This window comes from Typopeltis vanoorti, chromosome 3 (genome assembly GCF_054136105.1).
Source record: "Typopeltis vanoorti isolate ZY-2024b chromosome 3, IOZ_Tvanoo_1.0, whole genome shotgun sequence".
Taxonomy (NCBI): Eukaryota; Metazoa; Arthropoda; class Arachnida; order Uropygi; family Thelyphonidae; genus Typopeltis; species Typopeltis vanoorti.
Genome location: NC_143551.1, coordinates 134,930,819 through 134,958,701, shown reverse-complemented (window position 1 = coordinate 134,958,701; position 27,883 = coordinate 134,930,819). Strand labels below are relative to the sequence as shown.

Here is a 27,883-nt window from a genome sequence, read left to right as displayed (position 1 = left end):
AAAAAAAACTCGCCGGAGATCAACCCAGCTAAAAGACACAATACTTCGCTAATAGCCATTGCTTTGAGGTTATTTCAACACCGAATCGACATATTTTAAGGTTAAAAAAAAAAAAAAAAAATTTCAGTTCCAACTGTAATTGAAATGGCTTACAAAAAAGGTATCTATGCATTTACTTTTCGAAAATTACTTCAAGTCCTTTTGGTTTTTCGTATCGTTTACGGGATTCGAACCAAGATCTTTTATGTTCAAAGCCTTTCTAATACAGGAAGAACTTCACCGAGGGCGCACAGATTTTCCTTCCGGTAATTCGAGTTTTTATTCTGAAAAATATGCAAATTAACCAAAACCGCACGTGCAAAAACTAACAAACAACAACAAAAATAAAAGGGGAGGAGATTAACAATAAGATAGGAAAATTTACCGGCCTAATTGATTGAGTGGTTAACATACCTGCTCACTAAGCAAAAGACTGCGGGTTCGAATTTTGCTGTGGGAATGGATGTTTACGATTGTCGTTAGGTGAGAGATGAATTTTATCGCCTGATGTGATTCTACTGTCTGTTTATTGGAAGCCTTAAGTGGTTTGAAAAAATTCCATATTTAGTTTCTAAATCAGGGTTTCCAGATTATATAAAAATTTATAAACTAATTTTTAAAAAACAATAAAAAAAATCCTTTACCCACCTACAATATGAATGTGTTATAGGTTTACAACCATTCGTGGAGGGGGGGGGTCACATAAAGAAACTGTATAATACTGTAAGCAATCAGAATTGATGGTCTAAATAATCTTTCGACATCTATTTTATCGAATTCTTTGAATCTTGTATGCACTATCCTACTAAATTCACAGAAATACCCCTCGGCTGCGTGCAAAATTTGTGCTTATATATGCTATGGCCGGAACTTGCTGGTAATTTCCAAGGCAAAGAAAGAAATTTTTCATAAATCCTTTGAACACCTAACAAGCAGCTACAGTAAACTCCGAAATGAAATGTTTATAAACGTATTTAAACATAAAGGACATCAATAGTTTTTACGGACGCTTTTGGTGCTAAATGACGAATACAAGGAAAACGTTAACAGAGTTTTTGAAGCAAAATGAGAGTCAAATAGTTCGTTTAGTGAAAAACGTGTTTATGCATTCCTCACGTCACGACTAGTAACGTTATGGAGTGGGGAGGAAATCCACCGGTGACACTGTGAGCCCGTGATACGATCACGTGCACCTAAAATACTGACTGGCCAGCAGAGAGCCCGATTTACAATCATAGAACATCTTGGAATGGACGTTGAATTTAGGCAGAACCAAGATGATTTTCTTATTCATTGGTAGACTTATTGATGCTTTATAAGGAAAATGGGAACATAATACGACCAACTTCCTACCACAACTTAGTACAAAATCTTGAAGTTATATTGACCAAAGACGAAAACAACGATGTATTACTATTCTGCATATGTATCATAACTTTTGGTAGGACGGTGTATACATTAAAAATCATGTAGCCACTAAGAGTTAGTTACCGACATTATTTACAAGTTTTGTAAATCCTCTCCGTTTTTTTTTTTTTTTTTTTTTTTTTTTTCAGATTCTATCGTTATCTTTAAGTACGAAGACTGTATACTTCTATGGATATTACTGTGTGCATGAAAGAATTCCCCCCCCCCCTATTTAATAGCGTCTGAACCGTGATCAGGTTACATCCTGGGAACAACAAAGATAACTTTTTCGTTTTACCAATAAACAGAAAAAAAGTAAACGCAAAAAAAAAAAAAAAAAAAAAAAAAGATAAAGCAAACTACCTGAGACCGTTCGTGTTTAATATTCTTCGCCATGCATTTCCAACACACGATCTGTTTAACGTTACCTTTTAAAGGGGCATTTACACGTAGGATTTCTTTATTTTGTTTCCGAGTTTCTCTTAAGGTTTTAATTCGAAGTCATACATCTTTTTGAGTGACAAACTTTTCTAACTTTTGACAGACGATACACACAAACCTAATCCCAATGTCGGGAAATATTGATTGCCACCAACGTCTTCGCCATCTAAACTTAGCGTTCTCCCTCCCCTGTTTCCCATCTTGCACCAAACTCAGAAAACTTCGGTATCACTCACCGAAAAGGGCACTCGCAAGATATGGATCAGAATTTCATTCACGGTTTTCAACTTGAAATCCTAGTCTATTAAGTGCAAGAACAACGCACCAGAGAGAAGGCAGAGTCGGAGTTTTATTACTGAGTAATAAGAAATATTGCCGGCTGAGTTTTTTTTATTTATTTTTTTTATCGAATTCTTAATAATATCTTTCTACTCATTCTTTATACTGACGCGATTCTTTTCTTTGCGTTGATATAATTCAACGCAAAAATTGTTTCACAGTCTTAAATATTTTACATTTACTTTCGTGTTGTTTAAAATAAATATTTTAATATTGCTTTAATAGATTTTTGTACGACAACGAAACCCACAATGAAAAGTTTAAAACAAACAATAATTGGTTATCCCGGCTTCATTAGTGCCATCTACACAATCCACTTAATCTAGCCAAGTTTTCGAAAACTCTTTCGCTGTAGTTGTACTTAACATTCTTCCCCTCCCCCCGCCTCAGTTTGTATGTTTCAGAAGTCTCGAGTATTCCACGCACTACTTGTTCCCAACAATGCATGTGTCTACCAGTAAGATTTTTGCGGTCATATGTATAGCTTTCAAGTGCTTGTGCTTTTAGATTATGCATATGATGTCTTTGTTTACGATTTTGAAAATTTTAAATATGATGCAATGATTTTATTTATTTAGTCTACCAAATACAGATTATAACTTGTAGTTATAATCTGTATTTGTAATTTCGATGTAGAAAACGAAATATGCACTAAATTTCTGTTTGTTTGTTGTTGTTATAAAAATAAATGATAAATACTTACGTTCGTGAAAGATTATATTCCCATAAGATGTCTATTAAGTGCAAGAACAATCTAATCGGTTTAAAAAATTGAACAGTTTTCTGTATTTGGCTATAAAATATACATGGATCTATAATATTACTCCAAAGTATTATTTTTCAAATCTCAAATTAAGATATTTTGCTCTATAGTTTATTGATAAATTATGTACCTACAAAAAGTTTACTTAAGATAAATATAAATTTTTCTTATATGATTATTATTATGATGGGCTGAAAGCACAGCAGACATGTTATAATACTGTGAAAGAACTATTTGTTGCTCTTTTATGGCGCAAGAAAATGGCGGTTGCCAAGTGTTTATTATATTATATATGTGATCAGTGATTTAAATAGTTATGATTTTCTGAAGAAAAATCTATTTTGTAAAATATTTGCTACTGATGCTGGTAGATCGTTTTGATCTACGGGATATTTATATATAGAGGTAAGTGTTCTTCATTCTGAGAAACATTTACTACCTTTGCTGGTAGATCGATTTGATCTACGGGATATATTGGGCTTATATTGGGATTTATATTGGGCTCTAGGTCCCACTTCTCAAACTTTATTCTAATAGAGTTGTTGCCGTCTATCAATCATGACAAAACCTCTCAATGAAGGCATATTTGAAGAGGTATACAGAGAATTCCTAAGATTAGGAAAACTTTTGAGCGACAACTGGCCAGGGAAAGTAAAGCTGTTAGATACATTCCCTCCTACAGCAGTCACAGAAGATAGGATGGATGATTCTAATGAAGGAAGTATGTTGACTGAACCAGAATTAAGTCACTCCACAAATACAGAGAATGCTGCATCTCAGGATAATACTCCGCAGTTTTTGGAAACCAACACAGAATTTCAAACAGTCAAAAAGAAAAGGAAAATCTCCTCTACTGCAGATACACCCAAAACAGTGGAGATAGAACCAGATAATGTAATTAAAGAAAGGGTACCCCCAGTCGTCCTAAGGGCCAAGGAGCACTGGACGTCCGTTGCATCCACACTGAAATCTTCAGATATCACCTTCATTAAAGCCACAAACACAGAAGAAGGAATTCGCATACAACCTAAAACATCATCAGATTACAGAAAAATGACCAAACTTCTAGACAACAACAATTTGCCATATCACACTTTTGCACTCAACAGTGAAAAAAATTTAAAAGTAGTGTTAAGGGGAGTAACTGAAACATTACAAATAGAAGACCTCACTGCAGACCTCCAACTTAAGGGATTTAGCCCAATTAAAGTCAGCCGAATGCGGAGAGCTGATAAAACACCCTATCCCCTAATTCTAGTGGAAATAAGCAAAGACCAAAAACACATATACAATCTCCAAACCATCTGTGATCTAGTCATAAAAGTCGAGGCATTGAAGCATAAATCAACTACAACCCAATGCCATAGATGCCAGAAGATTGGGCATGCCCAACGATGCTGCAAGGCTGAATTTCGTTGCGTTAAATGTGGTGGCAAACATGCATCAAATGAATGCCATAAACCTCGTACACTTCCAGCAAAGTGTGCAAACTGCGGAGGACCACACCCTGCAAACTATAGGGGCTGTATAGCATTTCCTCAAAACCAAAAATTACAACTCAAAACCAGTAAACCTCTTCAAGAACAAGCGTCTTCCCATCAAACCACAGTCTCCACAACGTATGGAAGATCGTATGCTGAAGTTACAAGATCAACCTTCCAAAAAGACCCAAAACCAAAGCAGTCACAGCAAACCAACAAACCTATCCTACTGAACATAACAAGCCACTTAGGTGAAATGCTTGCTGAACTCCAACAAACCAACCCAACTCAAAAAGCCAAAGATATCATCTTAAGGCATACACAATCACTCTTTATGGAAATTCTTAATGGATAAATCTAAAAGAAAACCGAAATCATTACAAATTGTTTCATGGAATGCAAATGGATTATCTATCAAATTACAGGAGCTGCAGGAGTTTGCAGCAGAAACTCAAGCAGACATCATCCTCATAAATGAAACGCATCTTCGTCCAAGTGACAAAATCAGAATCAATAGTTATAGCACTTACCGTACAGACAGATGCTTTGCTAGAGGTGGAGGCACTGCCATCTTTGTGAAAAGTAACATAAAACATAATTCAATAGCAGAACCCCAAACAGAACACATGGAAACTACAGGAATAGAAATACATATGGAAAACACAAGCAGCATTACGATATATGCAGCCTACAACCCCCCAAATAAAAAACTCCTTGAATCTGACTTAGAGGTGATACTAAATACAGGCAGAGCCGTGATTATAGCCGGAGATCTTAATGCCAAACACTCAGTCTGGAACAGCAGAAACTCAAATGTTAATGGAAGAATACTCGACTCTTACACCACTTCAAGAAATATAACAGTAATAGGACCCACTGAACCCACACATTATGGAGCTACCGGTCGTCCTGATGTACTAGATATATAGCTATATTAAAAAACATAGCGCACAGCTATCAGATACAAGCAATCAACGACTTAAGTTCTGATCATAACCCCATCATATTACAACTAGGCACCATACAAGATATAACAGAAAACACCACCACATTTATAAATTGGAAACAACTTCCCTCAGCCTTCCAGGAAAACATTGGTCCAATACCGCATATTACATCTGCTGAAGATGTAGAAAAAGCAGTGAAAACTCTTGAAAAACAACTGCTGACAGCTATAACGCAGGTAACAAATATAACTAAATGTACACCAAATAAACTTCCACAGGATATAAAACGTCTTATCCAAGAGAAAAACAGATTAAGAAGACAATATCAGAGAACAATGGACCCAGCGGATAAACAAGCAGTCAATAGAGCAACAAACCAGGTTCGATATGCCCTAAAGGACCACCGTAACCAACTCTGGAATAACAAAATTCTCCAATTAAACACAGAGGATCAATCAATATGGAAAATGATGAAATCACTCCGTTCAAAGCGTTTTACATCTCCTCCAATCCAAGGTGAATCTAATGTTGTCTACAACGACGAGGAAAAAGCTGAAGCCTTTGCTGACAGTTTAGAAAAACAATGCAGCCCCAATTATATCAATACATATATAAATTTCATAAGTAAAATTCATACCCAAGTGCGTAAAATAACTCAAAATGCCTCAATCCAATCCAATAACAAATCCGTGTCACCAACAGAAGTATATGAGATTTTAAGAAAACTAAATAACAAAAAGGCTCCAGGTCCAGATGGAATAACAAATAAGGTACTCAAGTTACTTCCTCGCAAAGGGGTTATGCATCTGGTAGCCATCATTAATGCCATCTTCCGGCTAAATTATTTCCCACAACGATGGAAAATTGCCGACGTTTTCCTAATTCCCAAACCTGGGAAAAATACACAGTTTCCTGAAAATTACAGACCAATCAGCCTTCTTTCATGCATAGGTAAGATAGCCGAACGTGCTATTCTCACACGGCTTCAAGAGGCAACAGATATCAACCATATAATTCAAGATGAACAATTCGGCTTTAGAAAATATCACTCCACAACGCTACAAATTTATAGAGTTATCGAACATATAACCCAAGGGTATGAATGGCACCAACACACTGGCGCAGTTTTTCTAGACATCACTCAGGCATTTGATAGAGTATGGCATCATGGACTAATTTTTAAACTACACGAAGTTGGTATTCCATTGCCACTAGTGCTACTTATCAAATCATATCTACACAACAGAAAATTTAAAATAAAACTCAACGGTATCAGATCCACAGAGAGGAGAATCACGGCCGGAGTACCTCAAGGCTCTCTACTATCTCCCCTGCTCTTCTCCATATACATGGCAGATCTCCCCAAACTGTCTCCAGCTATCACCGCTCTGTATGCCGACGATACAATCATTATAGCCAGATCCCTCCGTCCACACCTGGCCACAATGAAGCTGCAGAGAGCAGTCAATGAATTGGAGGATTGGTACACCAAGTGGCGTATCGCAATTAATCCAAACAAAAGCTCTGCAGTACTTTTCACCAGACGTAAAGCAGAACCGAATACAAGCATACAAATGTTTGGTAAAATCATCCCTTGGCGCAATTCTACCAAATATCTGGGAATTCATCTTGATAGACGTCTAAACTTCAAGTCACATATGGATAGTGTTGCCACTAAGGCAAGTCAGACTATAGCACAGCTATATCCACTTTTGAACAGGAACAGCTTCCTAAGCATAAGCAACAAAATCTTACTTTTCAAATCGGTAATCAGACCGCAACTAACTTATGCCTCTCCAACCTGGGGTCACACGACTAAAAGCAACATCAACAGACTTCAGATAATACAGAATAAATGCCTAAGAATGGCATTTAATGCCCCATGGTTCATTAGAAACATCCAGTTACATCAAGAAGCCAATCTTCCAGATATCAAGACCTACATGACAAGCATTGCAGAGAAATTCTTCACAATCACGGATAATCACCCAAATCAGTTAGTTCGACAGGCAGCGGACTACAAGCCCTCAGATCGTTTCAAACATAAAAAACCGAAATCCTCCATCGCAAGAGAAAGCTGATACAGCCTCAATGCTCACAATGAGCGGGTAAATTACCCACAATAATCTCATCGCCCACAATCTAAAATCCAGATGAAGGGATAAAGAGTCAAGGACTCAGTCCATCAACCAATTAAGTTCAAGTTCAATTATTATGATGTGTTCTGGTAACGGAACATTTTGTAAATGTAAATTTAGGTTATAATGTAGATTTCGCTATATATATCAATTGTGCTTTTCGATTGAAAGATGTGGTAAAAGAGGAAATCAAAATATTTCAAGGTAAACTTTCTTCGTTTTGTGACTACGGGATCTCTTTTTGCTTGAAGATCATCGATTTGATCTTCGGGATTTCACATTTAGGTTCTGGGACCAGCTTTTCAAACTTTAAGTTTTGATAATTGATAGACATAGAAAACTGATAGACGAGACAAACTTTGAGGACGTTTATCGGGAATTTATCCGCTTAGGTGAGGTGCTTAGCAGTAAGTGGCCGGGAAAAGTAAAACTCTATAACTCGTTTCCCCCCACAATTGTCAGAGACGACAGTCTGGAAACCGTGACGGCAGTACACATCGGACAGTGAAGCTCGGGACAGTCACCAGATCCTGAGAATGCTCAAATATCCCAAAACAATGCCCACCATATATTGGATACAGATGATACAGAGGAAGAATCCGATAAAACTAAAAAAACGAAAATTTCCGTTACTAGAGAATCACCCAAAACAGTAGAAATGGAAACTGATATTAATACAAACTCTAAAGAAAGAATACCCCCCCCCCAGTCATCCTAAGGGATAAAAATCATTGGGCATCAGTTGTTATTTCACTTCAAACTCTAGAAATATCATTTACGAAAGCCACTAATACAGAAGAAGGAATTCGCATCCAGCCAAAAGCTTCCGCCAATTACAGACAACTAACAAAATTTCTGGATAATAGCAACCTTCCCTATCACACATTTGCACTCAATAGTGAAAAGAACCTTAAAGTTCTGCTCAAAGGGGTAACAGAGTCCATTACAACATTTGCAACCAGGAACCATACAAGATTTAACGGAAAACAGCACCACTTTATAAATTGGAAACAACTTCCCTCAACCTTTCAGAAAAACCTCGGCCCAGTACCACATATAACAACCATCGAAAATATAGAAAAAGCAGTGAAAACCTTTGAAAAACAATTACTAACAGCAACATCACAGGTAACAAATATAACCAAGTGTGCACCACCAAATAAACTCCCAGAGGATGTAAAACGTCTTATCCGTGAGAATAAGAAGACAATACCACAGAACAATGGATCCGTAGATATGCAGGCAGTTAACAGAGCAACAAACCAGGTTCGGTAAGCTCTAAAGGACCACCGAAACCAACTTGGAATAACAAAATACATCATCTAAATACAGAGGATCAGTCATTGTGGAGAATGATCAGATCACTTCTTTCGAAGAGTTACACACTTCCTCCAATTCAAGGTGAGTATAGAGTCGCCTACAGTGATGAAGAAAAAGCAGAAGCATTTGCAGACAGCTTAGAAAGACAATGCAGCCTCCAATTATACCAATATAGATATAAACTTCATAAGAAAAATCCACACACAAGTGCGTAAAATTACTCAAAACGCTTCATTCCAATCCAACAACAAACCAGTGTCACCAACAGAAATGTAAGAGATCATAAGGAAACTAAACAAAAAGGCTCCGGGTCGGGATGTAATAACGAACAAAACGCTCAAACTACTCCCCCCGTGAAGGGGTTATACATCTGGTAGCCATCATTAATGCCATCCTTCGGCTAAATCATTTTCCAGAGCGATGGAAGCTTACGGATGTCTTCCTAATTTCAAAAGCTGGAAAAAAATACACAATTTCCTCAGAATTATAGACCGATCAGCCTTCTATCATGTGTAGGCAAGATAGCCGAACGCGCTATACTCACGCGGATTCAAGAGGCAACAGATAACAACCACGTCATACAAGACGAGCAATTCGGCTTTAGGAAATATCACTCCACAACGCTTCAAATTTACAGAGTCCTTGAATACGTCACACAAGGATTCGAATGGCAGCAACATTCTGGCGCAGTCTTCCTGGACATAACACAAGCATTTGATAGAATATGGCATTATGGTCTAATTTTTAAACTACACCAAGTTGGAATCCCATTACCACTAGTTCTAATTATCAAATCATATCTGAATAATAGAAAATTTAAAATAAAACTCAATGGAATCAGATCCACAGAGAGGAGAGGAGAGTCACGGCTGAAGTCCCCCGAGGGTCTCTGCTGTTCCCCCTACTCTTCTCCATATACATGGCAGATCTTCCCAAGTTGTCCTCCATCCATCACCGCTCTCTATGCCGATGACACAATTATCATAGCCAGATCCCTCTGTCCACATCTAGCGTCAAACAGTCCACGAATTAGAGAATTGGTACAAAAAATGGCTTATCGCAATTAACCCAGGAAAATGCTCTGCAGTGCTTTTCACTAGACGTAAAGCAGAACCGAACACAAGCATACAAATGTTTGGAAAAGTCATCCCTTGGTAGAGCTCTACCAAGTATCTAGGAGTTCATCTGGATAAGCGCTTAAATTTCAAGACACACATAAATAGTGTCTCCACCAAACCAAGTCAGACTATTGCACAGCTATATCCACTTTTGAATAGGAACCGCTTCCTAAACATAAACAACAAAATTCTCCTCTACAAATCAGTGATAAGACCTTAGGTAACTTACGCCTCACCAACTTGGGGACACACGTCTAAACAGAACATCGACAGAATGCAAACGATCCAGAACAAATGCCTAAGAATGGCATTTAATGCCCCTTGGTTCATCAGAAACCTGCAGTTACACCAAGAAGCCAACCTTCCAGATATCAAGACCTACATGACAGGCATTGCAGAAAAATTCTTCACAATCACAGATAATCACCCAAATCAACTAATCCCATAGGCAGCGAACTACAAACCCTCAGATCATTTCAAATATAAAAAACCGAAATCTGCCATCGCCAGAGAAAGTTAATACAGCTTACAATGCTCATAATGAGCGGGTAAATTACCCACAATAATCCCCTCATACACAAGCTAAAATCAGATGAAGGACTCGGTCCATCTCCCATGTGATAGCCGGGATAAGAATAGCACCACTGTGGCCCATGCATGTCGTAAGAGGCAACTAAAATGGGACACAGAGTTTCGCTCTCTTAGGTTTCTCCAGGAAGTTTGCTCCAGGCGAAGGGGGGGCTTAGATTTCGGGGGGGGGGGGTTGTCCTAAGAGAGAGCATTTTGAGTCTTCGGGGAGGGTGTTATCCGGCGTGGCACGTGTGGGGTCTTGTCGGGGAGCCCGTCACTGAGTGGAACCAACGCTGAGTTGGACGATCTTTCGGCTACTCGTAGGGAGTGGTCCGGGTGATCGTCTTAATTTTTAGAGAGGGCTTTACTTAAAGATGGCCATTGTAGCCCATGCATGTTGTAAGAGGCGACTAAAATGGGATGCAGAGTTTCGAGTTTCTCTCTCTTAGGTTTCTTCCGGAATTTTGCTCTCGGTGAGGGGGGGATTAGATTTCGGGAGGGTTGCCCTGAGAGAACATTTTGAGTCTCTGGGGAGGGTGTTCTACGGTGTGGCCCTTGAGGGGCCTTGTCGGTGGATGTTTTTCCCTGGAATATGAGCGGTTCTGCTCAGTGATGGGGGGGGCGCTGATGGGTATCCAGGGAGGGTAATGGATGGCAATGCTGTAGCCAATGAAGTTCTGAGGCTCAGCTATGAGTAACACCCTATCCTTACATTGTCCTCTTCAGATAACGGGGAATATGAAAAGCATTCTTGAATCGCCCATCTAACCAAAAAAAAAAAAAGTATGATGTTCGGTAGATCTGATCCAAAGAGTGCACAAAATTTGGATTTTCAACTGCTTTCGATCTTTTGGATCCCAGCTTCGTATAGTAATTTTTACAGCCTTCGAAAACCGTAAAATAAATTTTACAAAAGCCAGGAATACGACGATGTGGATCCGAATGCAGCTAGTGACGGTTGCAGCCTACCGCGCATTCTGAAAACTTGAGACGGTAAAAACATCTAGTACCACACGTTCGTTAAAAAAAAAAAAAAAAAAAAAAAAAAAAAACTTCAAAGGTACCAAGAGGTATAACGGAATCCGTTACCGCCGAGAACGTCACAAGAGATTTCGAAAACCGAGGACTAAACTTTGTTAAAGTTAGCTGTACGCTCCAAGCAGATAAACGGCCAACGCCTCTTGTCTTAGTGGAAAGGAGTAAAACAGGAGGAGAAATCTACGGCTAAAAAACCGTCTGCGACCTAACTTATAAAACCAGAATCATTATGAATGAAAGCGACTGGACAATGCCACCGTTGTCAAAAAGGTCGATTTCTGAGGAGAAAATCATGCAACGATTTCCTGCAAAATAATAGAAAAAAGAGAGAGAGAGAGAGATAGTTAAATCCGCCAACTACAGAGGATACAAGCAATATTGGCCACCCAAAACCAAAGAACCCCACCGACAACTACACGTCCCCTCCGTCCAACGGCACCCAAACCATCCGAGCCTTTAAAACCGGCAGAAAAAAAAACGAATTCCCAACGCCCAACCAAATCCAGCAAAGCTGGATTTACTTTGGGCGAAATGCTAATCGAGTTCAGTCAAGTGAATCCCAGCGAGAACTTCACAAACATGTGTATGAGATATGCACAATCAATTCTTTCTGCACAAGGAGAAGGCCAAACTGTCCACAGATTGTGTTCTGGAATGCTAAAAAAATTTTTAATCCTGCCATTACCAACATAGAAATCAGGTAATGGAGGTCTAAACCGCAAATGCAGGTCCCCTGAATATATATACTCAGTATATAATTCTCTAAATAAACAGCTGCTGGGAGCAGATTTGGTTCAAATTCTAAACACAAACGAAGCAATGGTGGTAGCAGGAGAACTGAACGCTAACCACATAGCCTGGAACAACAGAACTACAGATCGAAACGGTAGAACCCCTCAGTGACTTTGATGCCGCCAAGAACACTGTGATTATAGGTCTTGAAACTACGTACTACAGTGTGGCAACACTTTCTGATGTCTTTAGCGATGAAAAGAAAGACCTAGTTCCCAATATCACAGAACGCTGGCTCCATAACATTGATGAGCGCTCAACAGGGCTATAGAGAAACAGGAGTCTTTGCAATCTGTGTGGCTGACATCGACATCCCAGGCATAGTTGCCACTATAATGGTCATATATGCATATACAATAATAGTCTGCTCCCTGCGACCTATATTATGAACCGAAAAAAAAAAAAAAAGACAAAACACAGAAAACCATGGTGTTCCAACAATGAAAAATTGACGTTAATGCAGACAAGAGAACTGGAGAGCTATTCATAAAACGAGAATACCACGTCAAAGTGGTCATTTTTTCCACTTCCATTTCATAGGTTATGGTTCACGACCCATATCAAAAACAAAGATGAAAATAGAACAGCTATACCCGTTACGGAATCGTCATAGCCGGCTAAGAACGAAACTTAAACTGCTGCTATGCAAAATGCTGATCAGGGCAGTCCTGATGTATGATGAACAAATAGTTTTTAAATTAGAAATATTTTATTAAACGTAAATAAGTGTATATTTTTGTGCTGTATTACTCTCTCTGTGTCTGTGTGTGTGTGTTCATTATTCCATTCTATAGAATCTACTATATATTAAAGTATAGAAATTTATATAGAATCCAGAATTTATATAGAAAAGAATTTAGAATTCTAAATTCTTTGAGCTCATCACCAAGCAAACCAACTCGCAACAATACACCAATGATAGATCTTCTTGTAAATCCATCATTTGATTATCTAATTTTAAATTCAAATTAGTAAGTGAATTGGAATTCAAAATGCTTTTTTGAGGAATGTAATTTCGATCTTGGTACAATGCCAGGTACTCTGACAGTTGTACTTCCGGTCTTGTTTCATAATCTGCAATTTAAAATTCTGCAACTTTTATTTTAAACTACAAACAGTTTTTGATGTTGCATTTTTTTCTGTATTTAAAATGTGATTTACTAGCATGGAATGTTAGAGCAGATGCTGCAACTTTGCCTGCACAAAGAAAAGTATAAAGGTGTGCATCTACAATGGAAGAAATATCACTGCAGTGCTTTCAGAAACAGTGGATTGCATCGGAAAGAGGGAACTGTTTCTTTCTTTCATTCAAATTAGGATAGATTTTAGTACTGCCATCACGGTTGGTTATTGGTGAGTCATGCCGTGGCTTAGGGCGACACTTATGATTCTTCACCGCTAATTTCACTTGCGGTTTTCTCTTGAGCACCCACAACTGTCTCTCGTGTTAAGTTATCTTTGAAACACTCCAGCTTCCTGCACTGAACTGCTCACTATTTTGCCATTACATTTAATAGTTTGTTATTCTTTACTAGCATTCATCGCTTCCTCACAAAAGAAAATTAAAAAATAAAAAAAAATTAAATGCTTTGTTTTAGATGTTGCATATTTATTTTTGGTGATATTTGCTTGTTGATATAACGTGTTGACTATTGTTCTGAATTCGAGACTTAAATTTTTAATTTTTTTTTTGACTTCGAGTACGCTATTTTTGCAAATAACGCACGTGCTCCACATCTGTTCTGAGCGCTGTCAGTTTATAGAGTTCGTTTAGGGACTGACAGTGTTATGAAATGATCTTTTAGGGTTTCCTTACTCAATTCATGAACATAAAAAACTCGCATCTTTTGGACCTGAAAGCAGATTTATAACCTGATCTTTCATTCTAAAGAATATTCCTTAAATTAATTTGAATGGTAACTTTTTTCAATGCTTTCATTAGATCGTTTCGTAACACATTTAAGAATCTAGTCTGATCTTGGTGTGTGTACAATACATGATCTTGTCAAAATAAATTGAGATGACACTCCAAAATAAAGAGACAGTTAATTGTATTTCTATATATTAAAAAGCGCCCATTATAGCTTCAACGTACAAAGGCGATTAAAGCGCCTCCCTCGTGATTAACACGCAACAATAGAGAATCAGTTTCATCCTGCATGAGGTATCATTTATGCAACGAGTATGGAGGACGAAAAAATTCAACGTATCACGTGATTTCAGCGCAATGTGGAAAATTTTTATTTTTCGATTTTATCAATAGTGATGTGTAGTTTATTTCCTTCTTAATTTTCTGAGTAAATCATACTGCGTTGACCCATTAACCTTTTGCATATTCGTACCGACTTTCCTAATTAATTAGTTCAAAGAAATGCCGACTCGATCTCTATAAAATCCTATGAATACTCAAGAGAGTTTTTACGTGATTCTAAAGACCTACAAAAAAGAAAAAAAAATCATCGATCATTTTTCTTTGATTGCTTTCTGAGTTGCTTCTTTACGGAGATCAGCGGTGTTAGCAAAAAGCCCACTCATTTCAGTATAAAGGGCAGTAATACTTCAACTGTAATGGGTTGTTATGATGTGTTTGTCTCAGAGGCCATTATGCAGTTCTCGTGAAGTGTGATGAAGACTAAAGGATCAGCGAAAGGGTATTTCTCTATCCACATCGGTCTTTACAGTAACGAAGCTTAAATAGTAAACTTTCAGTTCAGTTTGGCACTTGTGATAATAATCTCTTTCTGAAGAGAAGATGGAACGTCAAGATCTTTAGCGAGACACAGAAGAAACCGAGGGGAAATATTTTAGTTTATTCAGTTACTTTCTCCTTGTATTTTGCAATTACATAAGTTAATAAATAAAATAAATGGAAAATGTATTGCCTAAAATTAGTTTTGCTATTCGTTGTCAATTGACAAGCACTTATAAATGTTTCTCATATCCTAAAATAATGATGTAAAGGAATAAAAACCGTGAAATTAAGTATATCGATATAGTCTATTTCGTAATGTTTATTGATAGGCCACCTGGTATACGCCGGTAGAACCTATCGTTGCCATGGAAACCTCTACGAATCGAAACTACATCATTATGTGCAATGAAAAGAATGACTTCTCCAAATACAAAGAATTTATACGAAGAACGGTAATTCGTTTATCATAGTTTTTATATACTATAAAAATACTGATATAATGAGAGAGAGAGAGAGAGAGAGAGAGAGAGGCATGACTTTGAGATGCACAAGCTACTTGCCAATCCCGCTCAAGGTAGTTGCTATAAATGTAATGCAACACACGCATTATTTAATCTTGATTCATCAATTATTTTTGATTTTTTTTAAAAATCGTACCTTATGGTCGGGTAGACTGTGGTGTGGTGATAACCTGAAGCGGTTTACAATGAGGTAAAAAAAAAAAGAATTTGTATAAGAAATAAGGAAAGCGAATATATTATCGCATCTCATTAACAATTACGAATATTCAGGCATTACCATAGAATTATCTGTTGGTACAGAGGTTAGCAGACAGGAATTAATTATATTCCATAATTACTTTAATTTGTCCCATTAACAAAGATATAATCCCATTGATTCGTAGGTTAAACAACGCAGAAGTGAATAATACAAGAATTGTTCATAATCATACAAACGCAACCCCCCCCCCCCCACGAGAAGTGCTTGTCTTGCAGCAATAATAGTACGTAGACTGTTGGTCAAGGTGAAGGAAGAATGCCTCAAAATATTTGACTGATTACCATACTGTTGAAGTGTATGCAGTTTGAAATGTATAAAGTTTGAGTGCATGCTTTATCTGAAATGTAGTACCATTCCAATATTTATTTCAATTAAGTTTATAATTCTGAGTTTGCATTTGTTAGATATAAAAATAATACTAATTTTTCCATAACCATTCTATTTTATTTTTTATTATTCACGTAAACATTTATGTAAGAGGCAAAAAAAAAGTGCGATTTGCATCATTATTATTGGATTAATTCTAATTACGTGTGAATACATTAGAAGTAGTCTGTCTGCCTTGGTAATGAAGAGGATTGCTAGCTAATATTGTTGACTCTAAATATCTATGATAACACTTTAGAAAAGCTTAAACAGAAGGCATTGAATAACGCGAGCATTTTCATTCTTTTCCTCTCTCTCTTCGAAAGAGTAAATTGTATTGAACGAATTCAAGGAAAATCTCTAAAAGCAAAGACAAAATTACAACACACACATTTCTTCGCTATCTTTACGCTATTTAATTTTTGTTAAGTACCTAACCAAAGAACTGTTTCATATGCTGCATCTCTAATGCGAAATAAATTTTGTTCAAATAAGTTTTTTTATCCCATTACGTAATAAGCTTTTCAAAGACGAATTATTTTTCTTACAACTCCTATACCCGTATTATTCAACGCGAAATCTCTCGAGAATATTCGAGCAAACATACGTAATAAATAATGGCATTGTAACAATGAAAAATTATTTAACAGCTGAGAATTAAATAACTTCATGGCAACTCGTGAAATTAATCTCGTGCTGCAAATAAAGAAAAATGAAATCTCTCATTGTAACAATGGAAATTAATGCATAAGTAAAAACACTTCAACAATGAAACCTTCTGTTTAATATAACGTCAGTCGTTCAAGGCGTGATAAAAGTAACTCCAACAATACATTTTTAACAATGGAAATCCATCCTATTGTTCACTATAGCGACAATAATATTAGAGGCGTGAAAACAGAATGGTGGCGCCCTCTTTTATCAGAGCTTTCTTCATGACCAGTTATTCGTAGAAATATAGAAAAAAACTTTCATAACAGATGAATTTATTTTTTTCCTGGAAGAGTTTTTTTTTCGATAATCCAGCAATATTGTGCAGATATCGTATTTTAACATAATATGGTGGCAGTGCGACGACAGATCTATTATCGCAATCTAGGGCACCCTATTGAGCTGCGATCCCGTTTCCTTTTTTGCTGTTGATTTATTCTTTGTAATAACCGCGCTCCTGACTTTCATGCATACAGTTTATGGGCTTCGATTCTAAACGATCTCTCCAGGATGAGAATTCTATGGCACTTGCTTCAACAGGATATCAGCGCAGCTTATCAGTGATGGAGGGAAATGCATTCGATGCTCATGGTGGCGAAAGCCGTTTGAAGAGGTATGAGAAAAAGAATCGAAAAGTTGCACCTGATTAAAATAACATGTATCAATGTCTATCTTACGGAACGAATCGGGAAAATGTATTAAAAATGCACACGGGTTTGGATGATCTAAAGAAGACGTCTTCTGCAGTAGGATTTTTTTTTTCCCTTTAACTTTCGATTTTGTATATTTAAGAGGAATTTTTGGAAATAGTTTTGGATTTTTAAGCAAGTAAAGAATACTTTCGTATCTAGGGTTCTTTATGGGAAAAAATGCTTTGTAGACAGAGTTCCTCAGATAAACCTATACTCCTACTCGCTAATATGCTTATATTAATTCACCAAATTGTCAAAATATTCCATAAGAAACTTATTGTATTTATAAATATATATATATATTGTTAAAATTTACGTTTAATTTTAAAATAAATTTTTTGGAAAAAGTGAAAAAGCAAATACACCTATTTTTTATTTTGTAAAATATACTACTTAAAATTTGATATTTCATTTTTCTTGCATTTTAACTTTAACTATAGTATCACTGAGTGGAGAGAAGAGCAGAGGAAAAGTCCTTTTTAGGACTTCCAGGGTAACAAATGGCAATGCTGTAGCCAATAAAGTTTTAACTGAGGCTCGGCTATATCCAGCCATGGCTGGATATAGCCGATTAAGCTTTTAGCTTAATAACACCCCATTCACACAGATTTTCTTCATTTAGATGACGGGATAAAGAGTCAAGGACTAAGTCCATCTCCCAGTTCTTTTAAGAACTATTTTCTTGTATTTAATTTCATGTATTTGAATTTTTTTCGATCATGAAGATCGGTAAAGTAATATTTTATTTATTTTTTATTTTATATTTCATTTCGCTTGCATTTAATTAGAAATGCATTCGACTTTTCTTCGGATCATGAAGAACGGTAATATTTTATTTCTTTTATTAATCTCTGAGAATTCCAATAATACGTGATGAAAAAAAAAAAAATATATATATATATATATATATATATATATATATAAAATCTCTGAGAAATCCAACAATAAATAATACGCGATGAAAACGAGCTATTCATAAGTCGACTCTGTCATTTTGTGCCGAGAAGAAAAAATCAGTTACGCAATGTGAGGAGTGGCTGTTTAATTAAATATACGTGGTAATTAAAATCGAGTGGTTCGTAAATAATGCTTAATCTCTAGAAAATGTTACTCTTTAAAAGATTTAAAAAATATATTTGCCGACAAAAGCCATCAGTAAAGTTTGAAGATTATATTTTTAAACTTATGACATCGAGTGATATTTTCAGACATTAATCAGGTAGCAGTGATGCTACTATTATGTGAATTTTTATATTAACTCTTGAGGACTTTAGCGATATTTTTTTAAAGTCCAATATAGTGTTGTTCAAATCGTGTTTCACAATCACCCTGCTGATGATTCAGGAGAATAAAAGCTAAATCTTCATTTACAAGTTCATTTATCTTAATACACCTATTGGCGTACATTAACGTGCAGTAGATTATGTAAGGAATTCTACTTTTTAATACTTCCAAGCACTACTGAAATATCCGAAACAGTACAACGTTCGTATTAATGGATGTGGCAACAACTGAAGAACATTCTGCTTACTCAAATATTTTCCAGGAAGTCTATTGCATTTAAAAAAATTTAAAGGAATACAGAGACTCCATAGATGGATAGAATGCCAATTTACTTTTACAAGAGAGGAGTCTCATCTGATAATTCCGAAGCCTATATATATCTACATAGTATAACTAGCATAATTTGTCTTTATTTTGTTTGAAGAGTTTTTTTTTTTTAACGAAGCTAATTATTATTTACTTTTCCCTAAAAAAAAAACTACTACCGGAAAGCATAAAATACAGACATCTGAACTGAATCAAAAGCGTGGCTATCTCAGGAGTAAGACCATATGGAATCAGTAAACTGTGCTAATCATTTGCATATGTAGGATACAGGGTGATAATTGTGTTTATAGACTCACAAAAATGGATTCGTTACATTGGATGTGCATGTTTGTGCTTATTACAGTTACATAAATAAGAAATAAAATTAAGATTAATATAAACAGAATCAGTTATCTCTATGAAGGAATGTGCTACGAAGGTATTATTGTTGGTAGACAACAAAAGAAGAAAGACTGTGAGGTCCGTTTATTGTGTCAATTAATTGTGTGTGTGTGTGTGTGTGTGTGTTCTCCGGCTGGTTTGTCTGTTTTGTGAGATGAAAAACTGTTCAGCTATTTCTGGATCTTGTTTAGCTTTCAACTTAGCATGCAAAGCACCTGTCGGAAGCTTTTCAAAACCTGAACAATTATAATCGAGCCCCTCACTATTATTTGATGTCACTTTTGGGGGGTTTATTTAATTTCTCAAAAATGTATTTTGAAAGCTTAAAGATAAAAAAAAAAAAAACTGTGTTTGAAAGCTACCATACACACGTTAATATATACTGTATATATTTGAAAATGGACCACTTATTTCATTGATATTTCGTACCTTCGTGCGTCTCGTCAGAATGAGATCCTTTTGCTCTTTTTAGAAAAAGCATATAGAAATTAAAATCAAATCTGTTAGAAAAATGAAATTATTTTCATATTTGCCAGTTATTTAAAAATTCAAATAAAACGAACTAACTCGGAATCGAAATGAATATCGTGGTTCACTTGAAAAAAAAAAAAAAAAAAAAAGAAGTTTAATCGAATCTTCTACAGAATATGCGTAATGATATGCCTACTGAACGTTTCAAGTTATGTAAATATCGTGATTATTAGGTTTTTCCAAACAAAAGAGAAGAATTACCAAAAGAAATTTTAAAAAAAATGAATTGAAACATAAACAAGACCTCGTTTTCGCTGAAAGTCCAGCAAAGTAGAAAGATGACGTAGAATGCCTAAATAATTACATGGATTAGTCACTTAGCAACACTTGCATGCCTTACATACCTGGAAGTGCTTGAAAACGATGTCGACAATATGGTTCACCAAAACTCAAGCTAATTTCTTCTGTGGTGGACAGCTGATGAAGACCAAGATTAAATTCACTTTGTTTCCTGGAATTTTTTTTTTTATTTACCCCCAGAAAAACCCCCAGTTTACTAACACTCGACAACTACTAAAACAAAATCACCAAATATCCAATCCTAACGTATCATCGAAACCAAGTTTGACAAGAAGCCTGTAGCGTCCGCACAAACGCAAGCACCTCTCCGACTCGTGCTTTTACGACCTGTAGAGTCCTCCGTACCCAACTATTATACTCCCAACATCCGGGCGGCTTGATGATGGGGTTGGTTGGAAGATAGTTTCTTGTGAATACGACAGCTTCTAAGAGCATCCCCCCCTTCTTTCTTGCCAGACGATGCTCTGTTCCTAAGTAGCCAGCTGGTCGGACATCAAACTGAGCCTCCGTACTCTCTCTTGTCACGGCTACCAACTGTTTTCCCCACCTCTCTGACGGCGTGCGACCTTAAACAAGACTCAAAGCCGCGTGAGTCGGCGTTCCCTTGCGCGCAAGTTGATGCTTATTCGGTTAACGGACAAGAGGAAAATGATATAGACGCCAACGCCATCTACTGAAGATCATAGACTCTAAGTGGTATTTTTTTTTCGTTTTTTTTCTTTTTTTTTTTTTAAAGAAGAGGAGAATATGATTGAGGGACAAAAAAATGATTTAACAGATGTTGTCTGAGTGATGAAATATTTATTCTGGGGTTGAGGGTTGTCGGTTACGCAAGTCTGCAATGATCAGTTATTCGTATTAAAAGTCGGCGATCATGTTCGACATGAATTTTTATTCGTACATGAAAATATGAAATTACCTGTCCAAGAATATTCAACTTTCTAGTGTAAATTTTATTCCGCTTATTAATTATTTTCAAGAGTCAATCAACTACAATTCCTTTATTTTTCTTTTTATATGTTTTCTATTTTACAATTTCTGTATTCCTTTTTTAAACAGCAGTTGTTTTTTGCTTTATTTATCTCGTGTATCATCCACTCCATTGTTAAAAGCTATGCATCGTACTACTCATTATTGTTAACCAACAATGAATTCCTGTAAAATTTTTTATTCTTGTAAACCGACCAATGCACACGTGAGTATAAAAATAAATGTCAAATTACCATAATTTTTAATTATAATTTTATTATTGTTAAACAAGATCACTTAAAAAGTGTTACTTTCAAATCTGCATAAGTTATATTTTACACTTGTAGCAATTCATATTTAAATCCGGGCAATGAGCAAGCGTAAAAGTTGATAGTTTCTGTGCCAATTTCTTTGTCTTGACAAAAACAGATTCAAATTTATATTCGTTTCACTCGCTACATATAAGTAGCGTAAAATTGTATCCAGTTTTCTTTTTTTTTTCTTTCTCTTTTTTGCTTTCCTTTTTGTTTATTGCGTGTAAACACAACACAGTAAGAATCAAGTCTTCATTTGTAAACCGATAAAGCTTACAGACCTTGGCTGATAACTTCATTTCACAACTGTCAAGTGGGGTCCGTAGATCACAGCAAGGAAGCCTCTTGGACTGTGCTGTTATGTTGACCTTCTAACCCAGCGGAAATACTGAATCATCTTGAAACTGCTTTACACTCACTAGGGGGTGAAAATTTTTCATCAGTGCTATCCGTCAACTGCATTTTCTTTCTTGTGGGGGAGACCCAAGTGGATTCTTCGTGGCTCAGCTTGTTTTCAAATATATCTCCCGGGATTTCTAATCGCGATTCTAACTTACCTGTCATCAGTTGAGTTGCTATTAGGTGAAAACAACTCAGTATAATTGCATAAAGTTGCACATTGGTGAAAACATCGGAGATCTATTATTATCTTGTGAATAATAATTCGACATGCTGAACTATCATTCACAGGGTAGATGAAGTTATGTGTAATTTTTTTTGAAAGTTCATCAATGGAAACGGGTCCTGTGGAGTGATTTATCGTACGCAATATCCGTTTCTGATAGCCGAATTTCAGTTTTAGAAAATGCCCGAAAAATTCTACCAACCACAGTGCATTGCTGGTGGCACATTGAATTCTGAATCGAAGCGGGCCTGCTTCTCACTGTGAGCAAGGACATCGTTGTAATTGTTTCCTGAGATTTTTAATAACCGCATAGCAACAGACAAATATTTAAATTGTCTGTTAATATTATGACAAGATAATACTCTGTAATGTAAAGTCAGAGCCTCCGTAGCTCGGTCGATGTAGACGAAGCCCTTTGGTGGGAAAAACCTGGGTTCGATTCCCTTCCAGGAAGTGAGGAACCTTTATCCGGTCGGTCTCTTTCGACTAAAGGTGAGTTAGCCGGTCTCCTACGCAGGTAGGGAGATTTTATTCACTCGGAAACTCGAGTATTTCGTCCTCAGAACAGGTAAACACACACTTCTCTCTCTGTGTGTGTGTGTGTGTGTGTGTGTGTGTCTTTTGCAAAACACCTCATTGCGGAGCTGGATTGCCCCTATTTTAATTACTGCATTTGCACCCATTCATTGAAATTATCAGAATAAGTAGGGGTGTTATTTACTTCACGAAACAGCCAAACCAGCCGAAGAATAAACACACGATCCACAGACATAATATACTGACGGTGTAGCTTTAGCTGTGCCTCGTCCATAGTTTTCTCCCCCCCCCTCCCCCCAAAAAATTCAAAATATGTGTCGATGTTAATCTTTATCTACGACAACATCAGACTACTATACCCAAATGTGCATTCGAAAGGACATGTTATTTATCATTATTCGAATACCATCACAGTCGTTGGTTTCACGCAAGTCGTGCATTGTTTGGGACTTGCACACAGTAGCCCTTCAATGGAAACCAGGTCTGTTGAGAGTTCAGTATGCAATGATGGTAGTGCAAAACTCAACAGCTGTGGACATCCTGGTTGATCGAATCAACTGATATACAACGGTTGGAAGAATGCACTACCCTTAACAGCACTCTCCTATCCATTTTTCATCAGTTTTTTGGAGCATTTTTTTCTCCAGTTTTACTTGAATCGTATCATTGAGTGTTGTACTTGATACTTCTCTGGAAGTCAGTTATGCATTCGTTTAAACTTGCCTCACTTCCAATGCTGCACTTATCCAGTATTCACCTTTTGTCTTTGAATTTTTCTCGGACATACAGTTCATCATTAATACGCTTGCCATACTAAGAAAGTATCAGCGTTTGCGATACACTCGAATAAGCTGCGTTCCGAAGGTGATACCTCCGTAGCGGAGTTAACAATTTAAATTTCTACAAAGTGATGAAATACGCACTTGCAGTTGCTACTTCACCAAGGATTGGGAGATGGAAAAAAAATCTTTCCTTCTCTCACTACAATAAAAACTCAGAATATTCTGAAATATATTAATGTTTTACAATATCTTAGTTCAACATCATGAACTTGATTCTTAATAACGTTTTTATTTCCCCTTTCAGAAATTCTAGTCTGTGTGTGTGTGTGTGTTCTCTCCTGATGATTTCCATATTTTAAAATTATGTTGGAATTGCATTTTTTGTCACGAATCTTAAAAGCTATGGATAGCATTTTCTAAATGACTTTCTTTGTGACACTTTGATCTTTTTTATTGGATACGTGATTTCATTTTTGGCGGCGGAGTTAATACACGATCTGTAGTGATACAAACATTTTATTCTTATGTTCAATTTTCTTTTAAATCTCAACGGATCAGTTCTGCTATTTTATACTCTTGCAAGATTAGTTTGTTCAGATGTAGTCTGAGTGAAAAAAAAAAATCAACTGTTGATATTACATATCGTAGGCCGGTGGAATAGGAAACAAATAGCAAGCTTTGACTTCATATTATGTGGACTTTATTCTATTGAACGCAGTTTTTTTTTTTTTCGTATTTCTTCTCAAAAACGTCATTCAGTGGTCATTGGTGAGCATTAGATTGTGTAAAATATTTAAATTGGCATAGGTTATATGATACTGAATAGACACCATAGTTGTGTCATCGGTCATGTTTTCTGTGTCAGTTACATTAGCGAAATATGTGGACAGTATACGATGGGTTAAAGGTTGAAAAGAAAGAAGCAGATATTGTTTTAAACAACTGTCAATTTTGTTTTTTTTTTAAGAAATACAGACACAAATAGAGTATTCCGAAGAATATGAATGGAGGTGATGAATTAAAAGGAAGACAAAGTAATTTGATGAGTTAAAATTTTGCCGTGAAAACATAGTTTTGAATTTTTTGAACAGAATACGAGAAATTACAGCTAATTAAGAGTGAGAAATTAGGAAAGCCAATTTAAATGAACAATGTCAAGTATTTGTGGGAAAATTGCAATAGAAACTGAATAGGTGAGAGAATACTGAATCGGTTAAAAGAAGAGTGATGTTCACCTTCTAAACAGAATCAGGAAATGTTGTAGAAGAAATCCCAACTATAAAATGGAGGATGACATTTTTTGAAGCTTACAGCATCTGTGGAAATAATGAGAAGTCGTTCAGAATATTCGGGTTATGCAGTATAACAAGCTCTGCAAATTGACTTGTTTATGAATACGTGACATTACACACACACACACACACACACACACACACACACACACACACACACACACACACAGTGATTAATAATCGTAATAATTCCGCTTCAGGAAATTTTAAAACGTAGGTTTCAATCCCTAGAAGGGAGTGACTTTCAAAAAGGGTCGCAAACTCAAACTTCTTCGGATGATTAAAGACTCGTCATTTTTTTTTTTTTTATGACAGGCAGTCCCACCCGAAAGGTCATGAATAAGCCGGTTTACCTCCGTAGTGTAGGCAGACTGATTAGATAACCCAGAACCTCTTGATAAGAACTGACGCTTTACAAGCGACTTTAGGGTCGCTAAAGTCATCAGGGAGGAGGGGAAGTCTCACACTTCGACCGTGTAAGCATGTACAATGAAGGTTTTCACTTTTCAATCTTTCGTTGACAGGAAAGAGTAAACGATTATAATGAAAAATAAAAAACAAGATAGTTAATATCCAGATCATTACCTAGCAAACAATCACAGAAAGCAGTTACATAGTTGTTTGGAATTTCGGTGGAAGCAGCTAAGGCTCTGAGGCCAGTATTGGTTTTGTGTGTGTGTGTTGTACTGGCTTGTTTGGTTGTTTCGAGGAATAAAAAATTACATTTTCCTGAAAATAAAATCTTACTACCTCCACATGAGACCGGTTAACTCACCTTTAAAGCCTCTTACAAAGTTTCATCGCTTCCTAGACGGGATTTGAACCCAGGTATTTCGAACACGGCAAGACATGATTGTGTGGGTCAATATACGCTACGAAAAAACGATCCAGTTATAACAACTGGCCAAATTTTGGTCAAGATCCCAAATAAGTTCCCTAAACTCTATCAAGCTACCGCGAGGAATGCATACAGAAGTACGAAAGCTGTACTTAATCTAGTGCCAGCCTGGTTGAATGAGAGGTTAACATATTTGCTCTCAAACAAAAAGGTCCGAATCTCTCCCCATAGGCATGGATGCTTGTGGTTGTCTTTAGGTGGGAGATGAATTTCATCGCATCATCCGGTATGAGAATATTGACCCGCTTATCGAAGGGTCTGAAGTAGCTTAAAAAGTCCATGTTTGTCTGTGAGGGGGGGGGGACTAAATCCACAGTACTAACGTACTATGGGTTTATCAACTTTTAGAATGGGATTCAGATAAAAAAAGCTATTGCGAAACACCGTTAATAATAACTTGACTCTAAGATATTTGGTTTAGAGAACCTTTTGAATCAAGGTTAGTAAACAAAAAACAAAAACAAAAAAAATAATTGCATGGGCTATTGATTGAAAATGATGTACGCGGACCAACTTGTGACTGGTAATAGACACAGCAGCAGCGAGCTATTTGCGAATTGCAAAATCCACATGCGTGCTTCGAACGTAACGGATCTCATTACATTGGGCTGGAGTTAGAGCATTAAAAACTGATTCTTAATTCATTAGCTAATGAAGATAAAAATATAGCCTTAACCTACTTCCAAACTAGCCTGACGTTTTAAATCAACGAAGACACTATTCCGTCACATCATTCAGAAGATACAACGTACCCCCCCCCTCCATGCCAAGAGATATATTTTCTAGTTAGAGATAATGATTGTTCAAGACCACAAACGCGAACAAAATGTAAATTCTTCTCCCCCCCCCTCCCCCAATAAAAATTTGAAAACACATCTATCGGTTTGTGTCTCATTGGTTACTGCAATATGCTATCGTATCCATAGCTCACTGCTTCTTGGTGGCAACAATAAACAGACAGTTATTGAAAGCGATGTCTGTTGTCATTCACAACATACATTGCTTTTATTGAATTGTTGATTATATTATTCTCACAGACGTTAGGCAGCAAGGCGAATAGCAAATGTTGTAGTGGACGAGGATCAGGAGCAGAATAATCTGTTGTTCTTAAACAGTCTTTTTGAAAATATCTCTTGGAAGAACTCGTTACACACTGAGATGGATAGAATGAAAGACGAACTGGGAGTAGCAGGTTCTGTGAATATGCAGATCGACTAAACGTTGAGCAGTTATTAGAATCAAAAAAAAAAGGGGGGGGAGAGAAATGGCATCAAATAATTTACAAAATAAATTCATTTTGATTACTCAAAATAAGGTGAAGATTTAAGGAATTTAAAATAGTTTTGTTTAAGTTGTTTTCTCTATTGAATGATATAGCTTATGAGTTTATTAGTTTTACTACTAATATGCCGTCAACGAAGCGTCTCAATGAGTAAAGAAGCAGAAAAAGCACTACACATGAAACGAAATCACTATACGATCTGTCCCTGAAGATACCCTCCCCCCAGGTTGTTTCACGTTCCTGATGACTCCCTCTAGTGATTGACGTCAAGAAATGACTTCAAGGGTTCCATAGGGAGTGAGATGCAGGATCAATGTTGTTGAGGTGGTTCCGTAAACTTTGACCAAAGGTGGTTATTCACCGACGACCGACATTTCGGATTAGTGGGCGTGTGGACACTCACGACTCCGCCAGGGTGATGAGGATCATGGAAATCGGCTTAGGTAGTACGAAATTGAAGGAGCGACCACGAAAGTCAACGTGTGGGAGGCAGTCATGTACGACGTTGTTTACGGACCGTGCGGTTGGAATAGTACGTGAAGGTGCTGTAACAGTTGCTGATCCCTCAACCGGAAAGTAATGATGCCACCTCCTCGGGCAACACGTGCTCTGTCTAACTGCTTCTTGCACATCATAGAGTATATAGGGGGATCTTAATGACCACAGTTGTGCTTAACGAAATTTCCGACTGCGAATCTCTCTTGGTATAATAACAGTTAAGTGTATT

The 27,883-nt window shown here is 36.7% G+C and overlaps 1 protein-coding gene across 1 annotated transcript in view; it reads right to left on the bottom strand.

Annotated features, from left to right (window-relative positions):
• Nucleotides 1–20,993, bottom strand: part of LOC150108581 (latrophilin Cirl-like) — a 191,347-nt gene extending 170,354 nt beyond the window's left edge. Inside the window, exon 1 of the mRNA XM_090390865.1 lies at nt 20,502–20,993. The gene's annotated coding sequence lies outside the window, so the exon portion shown is untranslated. The remainder of the gene's footprint in view (nt 1–20,501) is intronic.
• Nucleotides 20,994–27,883: the final 6,890 nt, after the last annotated feature.